Raw genomic sequence first — 7320 nt, 5'->3', positions numbered from 1 at the left:
GATTTTTGTTTTGAGTATATTAAAAAAATTATTGTGGCGACCGCAAGCCAGCATTGTTCGTGAAATACTTTGCCGCCATCTGCTGTTAGCAACACCTAATTACACCCAAAAGTCACTCGTCACGTCATTTTATTTTTATTTTTATACAACACAAATCCTGTCCTTATAGCCAAATAAATTATGAAGTCAATTCATATTCCCCGCACGCATTATTTTGTCCAAGTGTTGTACTTCCGGGTCACGTCACGAATTTCCCAGCAGGTGTCAACACATCTGATTGCTCACACGTGTGACCTGCGAACGCCTCGAGAAGTTTTTTCTCCACTCATTAGACGATGTGCTCAATATTTAAGAATTATAATTATTATAGCTGTTTTGTGTGTTTTTCGTCGACGTACGACAGTCCGAGGGCCCCGACTTCAGGTAAGTGGTCAAAAAAATGGCTCAAAAGGGGGGTAAGTCAATATGATTTTCGTAAGGACATTTTTGTTTTTAATATAAAAACATGTCATAAAATTTATTTTACATAACGTGCCGGATACAATCGTAAGAAGAAACTGTTGTTGTTGTAGTCCCATATTTGTGTTAAATTGTGATTTTTTTTTTTTTAAAAAGGTGTGTAGCATATATTTTTTTACCTTTTATCTCTTTGATGAATTATAATATATATATATATATATATATATAATCTGTTTTTCATTTACGTAAACAAATACGAGAAGGTTGCAAGCTTTATTACACTCGAGCACCATCTGCTGGATGTGAATAAAATTAGACTAATATTATATATATATTTTTTCATACTTTGTCTCTTTCTTGCGAACATTAATCAGCGTGACCTCTCTTTTTTCATTTATTTATTTAATTTTTTAAAAAGGTGGTTTTATATATTTAGAATTTTTTATTTTTTTTATGACTCAAAAACAAACTCTAGTATTTGAAAATTGTTTGTAAGGTTTATTGTTATTTTAACACGTGTCAAACTTAAGGCCCGGGGGCCAGATATGGCCCGCTACATTTGTATTCCCCCCTGCACAAAAATAAATCATATGCATCCACTTCCGTGATTCTTGCTGAAATCTGTACCAAAATGTTTCAGATTCTCACATGTAATAAATGATAAAATATTGCAATATATTTTTTTTGTCCCCAAGTTCCCTTTTGTTCCCAGTCCGCTTTCAGTTTGTTGTGTACATGCAATACCCACAATTTATATGAAGGAAACACAAACTGCAACTTGGCCCACACAAGATTGCGTAGTTGGAAACCCTATCCATAAAGAAAAGAGAACTGCTATGAGTAAACACCTGGACCCTCTATCTTTAAAAACCAAAGACCAAGTCTTGAAACCTTGGTGTTCTGATTGATTCTGACAACAATCCTATCAAATCGATCACAAAAACTGCCTTCTACCATCTGAGGAACACATCTAGAGTGCAGTCTTATGTGTCAAGCAGACCAGGAAAAGATCATCCATACTTTTTATCTCAACTAGTCTTGACTATTGCGATGGTCTTCTGACTGGACCCCCCCCCCCAAAAAAAAGTGTATGAAACAGCTGCGGCTCGCGTTCTGACCAAAACAAACCGGTAGGAGCATATACAACTCCAATCCTAAAGTCCTTGCACTGTCTTCCGGTCCGCTTTAGAATAGATTTTTGAAGTTCTGCTACTGGTTTATAAATCCCAAATTGATTTTGGTCCTGAATACGTGAAAACCTACGAGTACTCGAACCCGCGACGCGAGGGTCAAAGAAATCGGCTCGACAGTCCGCATTAAACCCGAGACTTGAAATGCGACCGCAGTTTGTCAAATGAGATATTCGTCTTGTTGTTCACGTCTGGAGCGTTTATTCCGTCCATACTTTTTATCTCAACTAGTCTTGACTATTGCGATGGTCTTCTGACTGGACCCCCCCCCCCAAAAAAAAGTGTATTAAACAGCTGCGGCTCGCGTTCTGACCAAAACAAACCGGTAGGAGCATATACAACTCCAATCCTAAAGTCCTTGCACTGTCTTCCGGTCCGCTTTAGAATAGATTTTTGAAGTTCTGCTACTGGTCTATAAATCCCAAATTGATTTTGGTCCTGAATACGTGAAAACCTACGAGTACTCGAACCCGCGACGCGAGGGTCAAAGAAATCGGCTCGACAGTCCGCATTAAACCCGAGACTTGAAATGCGACCGCAGTTTGTCAAATGAGATATTCGTCTTGTTGTTCACGTCTGGAGCGTTTATACCGTCGCGAATCTTCTTTGACGCTCTCGGAGCGACCGAGGTGACATTAATTCATTTTGGATCCCGCCAATATGAGCTGTGATTGCCGGTTGTCAGAGGCGGCGGCGGCGGCTTCGGGGTGGCTCGTCCAATCACGCGGCGCGTTCCCATTATCTTGTCCCCCGCGTTGTAATTATCGCTCGTGCTCTTTCTGCGCCGTCGCTCCCGTCTCCCCCTCCGCCATTGTAATCGTGATTGACTGGCGCTGCGGCCAAAACAGCGCCGTCTTGAAAAGGCATCTCATTGCCGCCCTGCCATTTTAATCCCCCCCCCCTCCCCCCCCCGCCTCCGCCGCCGCCGTCGTCCTTCTCATTTCTTCGGCTCCAAGAAATTCACCGGCGTCCACGTTTCGGTGTCGTGACGGTTCGCGCTCGGGCGGGCCCGGCGTTGCTAATTTCACACGAAGTCGTCGTATACTGGATGATGTCGAACAGTAAAGTTGTTTAATTGAGTGTGGCGCCGGTTACTTCAACTTGTGGACCGAAAATAGCGTTAAAAATGTCAAATGAAATAAAAAGTCATTACGTATTGCAAGAAATAAAATGCCCATAGTGTAAATTAATCGTGTTCATTCCTGTATTTTGGAGTATAAAACATTTTTAAAAGTGTAATTTTTGTTTTTGGGAGTATGGAGGACGTTAATAGAAGCTTTAAAATATGTATAAATGCTGCATTTGGACGCCACTTCACAGATTGCTCCTATTGCAGGAGGTGATCCAGAAGCTTCTTCTTCTTTTCCTTTCGGCTTGTCCCGTCAGATGAACGCACCTTTGTTTGGGACAGTTTTTACGCCGGATGCCCTCCCTGACGCAAACCCTCTGCATTTTAGCTGGAGTAGAGAAGCTTACAGCATCTGGTATTCCCAGGCGGTCTTCCCATCCAAGTACGAACCAGGGCCAAAAACCCGCTTAGCTTCCGAGATCGGGCGTTCTCAGGGTACGGCTGCTGCTGTAAAGTAGGTCAACGGGATTGTCGAAGTTTTCTTTTCTCTTTCACTTTGAGGTTTTTGGGAAAGGGCCGCCGTTTCGTCATCTGGAAATGGAACCAACCGTCGACTGCTGGATCCCTAAACTAAAGGCCGAATTACGAACTTCATCATTTCTCAAATGGAATTATTATTATAATCTTTTTTTTTGGGGGGGGGGGTGTCTTGAAATGGATTAAAAGCAAGCCCACGGGCAAATTGATTTATTAGAAATACATTTTTTAAAAAAAGGAACAAAAACCAATTGACCTTAACTGCACGCGGTGGAGTGGGCTCGTAAATGAGACCAAAAGCAAGCTCTGCTGTTGCCACGGTAACGCGGGACCACCCAGTTTTCACGGTCGAAAATAAACGGCGGGCCACGTCACAATACTGTAGTACTTTCATCCAGTTGCGTTTAAAGGCCATTTTGTAAATATTTCATTTCACATGTTGACACAAATATACAAATTGGGCCTTTGTTTTTTATTTTTATTCGCCCCCCCCCCCCCACCCCCCATCAGGAGTGGTTTTTGGAATGCGGTACTTGGGCCGGTGACAGCTTTGAGTGATCCAGCTCGTCACACGGGGAAGTTCATCAGCAACCACTGAGAGTCCCATCGATTGGGCTGCCCTGAGCCCTCCCAGATAATGGATTGGTTTAATCCCTCGCCGGGTAGGACTCGAGGTACACACGCAACACACACACATGTGGTGTGAACATATACAAACAAACTATACTAAGGGCACGTTCCGGTATCAGTAAACGGCGGCGGCGCCGCATGAATGACGTCCGGTCGTCAAATCCGCATTTTCAGACCGTCGGGACTCGCTCGCTTCACCTTATGAGCGTTTCCCCCGTTTCATCACGGTTGACGAGGGTAAACGGATCGCGGGATTCCGACCGCGGTCCCGCGTTTTGCTTAAAGAGGCGGCGTGTCCGAGCGGAGAAGAGCGCGGCTGAAGCGCCAACTCGTCAGGCTCATCCTGTTGCCAGCGGGGTTTACCGCAAATAGTTATCATTGACGGACTCTAATGTGATTTCGCCAGGCACTTCGGTTGCAATTCATCTTCCCCCGTCCCTCCCGGGCGGCGTTGCGCGTGCACGTTTGTCCGTCCACAGTTAGGAATGTGAAAAGAGAACATTATTCATGAGCACAGACGGTTATTGTAAGCTGAAATGATATAATGGTAAAAATGGCATTGATTAATTACAACCCGTACTCGAGCTGAAATTTGCAACTTGACAAGTGGCTGCCAACCGCATGGCCCAAGTCCACCGGCCACACTACGCTAAAGTTTAATTTGTGCTCTTGAGATCAAAATTTTAGGGCAGACGAGAAATGCCTGACTTGAAGAAGTCCTCAGGATCTTTGGGCCAATGAGTTTTCGGTGGGTATCTCTACCTGAAACTTGTCAGCCAATCACAGAAGGAGAAGGGTTTTCTCGATTAGCAGCGGTGACTCCATATTATTTTTTTCAGCTAACGTGGCTAGCTGCCATTAGCTCAAACACTTACCCGTGGTTCCATATTATTTATTTTACTAACGCAGCTAGCTCACAGCTAAAAGATTTGTGACTCCATGCATGTTTCCAAGCCGCTGATCCTCACAATCCATATTGTGTTTTGCTCACATAAGCTAAAATACTAACCCGTGACTCCATATTGTTTTTCATCTGGCTAACGCGGCTAGTTCCTTTTAGAGCAAACATTTTATCCATGACTCCATATTGTTGTTTATCTGGAAAAATTGGCTAGCGCACATTGGTTAAAATATTTACCCGTGACACCATATGATTATTTATTTGACTTATGCATTAGCTAAAACATTTAGGCCTGATTCCATACTATTTATTCCGCTAACATAGCTAGCTAACATCGGCTAATGTATACATTTACAGATACACTTGCATGATAACACGACATACCTGTAATTACATATTTTGAAAATGGAAACGGGGAAAAAAATAACCTGAACGTGCTGGCCCGTTTCAAACCAAAATGGCCGATTTTTTTTTTTTTTTTTTTTTGTGCTAAAAATAATTTGAACGTGGCCCGTTTCAAACCAAAATGGCCGATTTTTTTTTTTTTTTTTTTTTTTTGTGCTGTCTTTTTTTTTTTGGGCATGATTTGTACCGTGCCACTCATGACAAACATGCCCACTGTTATTCAAAAGTGCAGGTGATTCCAATTTGGACCCCGTAACGCCCTCCTGACCCACGTCCGATGATTTTCGCTGGCAGATGGCGGCGTAGCCGGTCAGAACCTCTGCGGCCTTTACTAATGAGTCGCCGCGGCCCAAGCATCTGTCTCGCTCATCGAATGTCACCCGCCATGCGGAGGACGCCGCACGCCGTCTGGCTTCTCCGAAAGCGGAATGAACGTTATAATTAGTCCTCAATCGCGCTTTTGTAGACGCGTGTCAACATATTTGCGGATTGTCGCGCTTCCCTTTTGTGGTTCGAGCGGGAAGACGGAATAAAGCAATCACCAAAAGGCTTCCTCGCCAGCACAAAAGGCGGCGCGCCGGCCCGCTAATGGCGGCCGTCGAGGGCTCTTCGGGGGGCTATTTTCACTCGATGGAAATCAGGAAGTCTTACGGCAAAATGCGAGGCGGGCGGCGCGCGTAAAAGCTAATGAAGCACCCGCGTCCTCGCTTTCACGAGTGCACTTGGCTCGGAAGGAAAGGACGTCTCTGAAAAGGGCCACTTCCCCGAGTGCGTAACCGCGCTACTTGATTATGAGCGGCCATTACGGGCTGGCGTCGGCGCTGCGAGGAATTACGGCCCGCCCGATTGGGTTAACGTGTTTGCCACCGCTCGTCAAAAGCTAAGAAGCGTGGGAAAGCCTCCTTTTTTTTTTGTTGCCATATTTAAGTACAAAGGCTTTGTTGGCTTTCACACATTTCCGCGGCTAGCTTGTTGACTCGCACTCGGGAAAACGTAGCGACTTGACGCTGAAAATAGCACCATGCCGCAGTATTGACTGTTTAAAAAAGAATCGACCGGCTTTGATACAATTTTGACTTTAAAGGTCAAGCGTCATCCCGATAAACATTCTAAAATAGATATACAGATGAAAAATACAATGAAAATTACATATAACATGATTCACTTCACGAAAAAATAAATATGAGCGGCCCCAACTGTGGGAGACGAAGATGCCCCTTTTGACACGGAAGCTCTTTTCGAAAAAGAGAGCATCTCACAACCGAGTGAAGTGACCGGGCCAATATTATCCTGTTGTTTTGAGCCATATTTAGATGATATGCGGATCACGCCCAGACCGCCTCCCGGTCCGATCCACTTCCGCGGCAGAGATGAGCCACCGCGGCCAGGCCGACAAGGCCCCGTCGACAAGGCCGAGGCGGCCGACAAGGCCCCGTCGACAAGGCCGAGGCGGCCGACAAGGCCCCGTCGACAAGGCCGAGGCGCTCCGTTTTTGGTGCCGACGTGGCTTATCACCGCGCCGAACCGGGCCACTTTACGGCGTTTTCGTCTGCGTTTCGGGCAGAGGTTGACACTAGTATTAGACTACCGGATTGTAGCCGCCCACCGCGTCCTCAACCGCCCTTCGACGGAGCCTGCGTAGCCCGTCTCGGTAGGCTTTGTACGTCCCGGTGAGCGTCTCGGGACTCGGGTAGTAGTTGTAGATTTGAATGCAGCGTGTGTGGGGAAAATGAATTTGAGTCTTTGGAGATTCATCAATCTTTAAAATACTTGCTACTTGGTGGACTTTGCCTATCGGGGGTGTGATCTCGAACCTACCACCCTTGATAAGCGGCTTACCGGTCAAACTCGAGGCCCGGGGGCCAGATCCGGCCCGCCACCTGATTTTACGTGGCCCGCAAAGGCAATTCTTGTTCAAATCTGTCCCAAAATTTCAAATCGTCACGCGCCTTAAATGATAACGTTGTGATTTATTGCGAATTATCGCCGCCATCCCACCCGCTCCCCCGGCCTGGCAGTGCCCCTCCGCCGACTGGCACAGCTGCTCCATCCAGCTGTCAATTCCCGCGCCCAATTACAAACTGGCACACAATTAAGGTCCGCCTCCCGCGCCGGCCCACGCCGGTAAT

The sequence above is a fragment of the Syngnathoides biaculeatus genome, chromosome 21 (assembly GCF_019802595.1).
Source record: "Syngnathoides biaculeatus isolate LvHL_M chromosome 21, ASM1980259v1, whole genome shotgun sequence".
NCBI lineage: Eukaryota > Metazoa > Chordata > Actinopteri > Syngnathiformes > Syngnathidae > Syngnathoides > Syngnathoides biaculeatus.
The sequence above is the reverse complement of the archived record's forward strand: the minus strand, read 5'-3'. Positions refer to the sequence as shown.